General features: G+C 35.3%; 1 long non-coding RNA gene across 1 annotated transcript; it reads right to left on the reverse strand.

The window, feature by feature from the left end:
• Positions 1-2,086: 2,086 nt before the first annotated feature.
• LOC141652210 (uncharacterized) lies at positions 2,087-2,504 on the reverse strand. Its single transcript, XR_012547037.1, has 3 exons — positions 2,430-2,504; positions 2,257-2,343; positions 2,087-2,173 (listed from the first exon to the last, which is right to left on the reverse strand). It is a non-coding gene; the product is annotated as an uncharacterized LOC141652210 (long non-coding RNA).
• Between the last annotated feature and the right edge of the window lie 345 nt (positions 2,505-2,849).

The raw sequence follows: 2,849 nt of genomic DNA on the forward strand, positions 1-2,849 counted from the left end.
ATCTTACTTGCCTAATGTGTCTAGGAACAAAGGCTGTGGTAAACGGTTGGTGAGCAAGAAAAATAAGGCAATCAAGAAGGCGGAAAAAGCAAAAAGGTTGTGTGCTAACTGTAAGCGCAAGGGCAACCACGACAAAAGGAATTGTCCATATGATTTTGCAGACCTTCCTCCAGTGAATCAGGTTTGTATTCATCTACGCAACTACATCTGATATTAATCAAGTATTTTATTTATCTGTTTATCTTAATTTGAGAATCCCAGAGGTTGCTTTGTGAATCCCAGGTCTTAATTTGTGAATTCTGGGTCTTGTTATGTGAATCACATATCTTTATTTGTGAATCACAGAAATGAGACTGATTGTATGTAGTAACCTGATATAATTCCTCACTTTGTAACATAAATGACAACAGTTGGCTTATATGAATGTGATTCACGTCGTGTCACCCAATTTTGCATGATCCTCACTTTTATTATTGTACATCTAATGTTTGTAAACATCTTTCTAATTCCAGCTGTGTCTTTTACGTAGGGAGAGCTAGCGGACGAAGAAGTAGAAGAGGAAGGGGATGAGGATGAAGAATGAAGGAAAGAGTCTTCTTAAACCTTGAGAAATAGATATGATGATTGAAGAAGACACTGACAATTTGTGAATCCTGGGTCTAATTTTCGCGATTATTAGGAAGATTCGTAATCTTATTAGAAAGGAACGGTCAACTGGCTAAACGGTCTTATTTTGTGAATGACACAATTTAAATATTATTTCATGAATCTTACCGTGTGAATGACAATATATAAATCCGAGGTCTAATATTGTGAATCGACTTGTTTTGTGAATCCATCTTTTGTGAATATCGTCTTTTTTTTGAATCTCAGACATTCTTTTGTAAATCTCAGGTCTCATTTTGTCGACTTGTTTTGTGAATCCATCTTTTTGTGAATATCGTCTTTTTTTTTTGAATCTCAGACATTCTTTTGTGAATCTCAGGTCTAATTTTGCGAATCAGACGCTTTATAAATCATCCACGTCAAATTTCACAAATTCAAGCGACTAATCAATTCCATTGATTAAAATCAGCTATTACAAAAGGAGATGTACTAAATAAGCAGATTAGCACCCAACTAAATGACTAATAACATATTCACTAGAATACTTGATAGATCCTGCATATACCATCTAATACTATACTAACATAATACTTGATTGTATCCACCACAAGTTAAATCTCCCTGCTTATACCATATTCACTAATAACATTCTTTTGTGAATCTCAGGTCTCATTTTGTCGACTTGATTGCATACACTGAAGAACGATCTCCCTGCTTCACATCATATCACCACCATAGACAAGCACATCTTGCTACTTATACTCCTATATCAGAAAACACATAAAATATTTCAAAATATATACACGGACAAGCATGGCTTGCTACTATTTAAAATATCGCGGATACTATGAATGAATGGGGATTTGATATGCAAAAGTTATTAAAGAACCGGGACTGTACCGTTCTAGTATTTGCATCCCATGAAAGTAGTTGCATCATTACAGACTTTCGAAAATCGGCATTCTCTCGCAATTGTAAGAAATTATAGATGAAATTAATGAACAACACAGTTTCAAATACAGATTTCATGTACGTATCTTTGTTCAACTTGTTTCTTACCGATAATTGTCCTGGATTTCGCAATCACCGAGCTCACAAGTCCAACATACTCAAATACCTCAACACGTGAGCTCCACAATCAAAACTGAATGTAGTATAGTGTTCAACTGTTTAGTAAACAATATTTAATTTCCGTAAAGCGGACACATTAGGGAATAACTTACTTATTTGATTGTTGAGGAACTTTGAGAGTTATAACCCTGTGAGAGTGCAGAAACCGCATGGGATAATATGACGGGGAACTACTTGCCAAAATAGGAGATAATTTGGCCACCTGAAAATGTTTCGAGTTAATACTGATTGTACACTAAAAATGTTTAATATACTCGATTCACAAACTGTCAAGGGTTAGATTAGGCAAATAATTAATACCGTGTCTATGGTTGTATTATGTACATCATAAGATCGTATTGTTGTTGTTGCTTGAGTTGAGGATGTAATTCGTTTTACTCTCCATATCGCATATACAAGCCCACCAATGTTTGTCTTTGATCAGCGGTATAAAAACCTGATATAATAAAGATTAGTCTCCAATTTACAGCCCTACATGTCCGCCACAAAAAAAAAGAAAAAATTGTGGAGGGACCAGACCTTTCGGATTGTGGCACCATTCACCGGTTTGTATGTCCCACTGATGTATTGATTCCAAATACAAGGGTTTTTCTTCTTTGTACAGTTCTACATACCACAAAAGGTGATTTTACAAACCATATCAATTTGGGATAATCAAGATACTTGAATATTAAAACAAGTTCAAAGCTAACCACGATGACAGTCGATGGCAAGTACAGAAGATCTGGTCGATGAAGTGTCGTCTTAATCCCAAACATATCAATCACCTAAAAAAACAATATTAGGAATGAAACAAAAGATTACAGAGAATACAATGAAATGAACGCTGAGAGTAGTCTACTTACTTGATCCATAACCCACTGATGCGGTCTAAGCGTAGATAAACCCGCTCGTGTGACTTCCATCCACTCAGTACACACCATAGCCTCTTTTGTAGTAAGGCACATTAAGAAACATTACTAGAATTATCCAAAATAAAAATAAAAATTAAAGTAAAGGGGCAAGGGAAAAGCACAAAAAAATAAAAGTAAAGGGGAAAAATACTTACTGTGTGACATCTCTTCCTTTGCGGTGCCAAATAAACTTCACAAGGTCCTCTTCAGAATAAGGTA

This window comes from Silene latifolia, chromosome 4, assembly GCF_048544455.1.
Source record: "Silene latifolia isolate original U9 population chromosome 4, ASM4854445v1, whole genome shotgun sequence".
NCBI lineage: Eukaryota > Viridiplantae > Streptophyta > Magnoliopsida > Caryophyllales > Caryophyllaceae > Silene > Silene latifolia.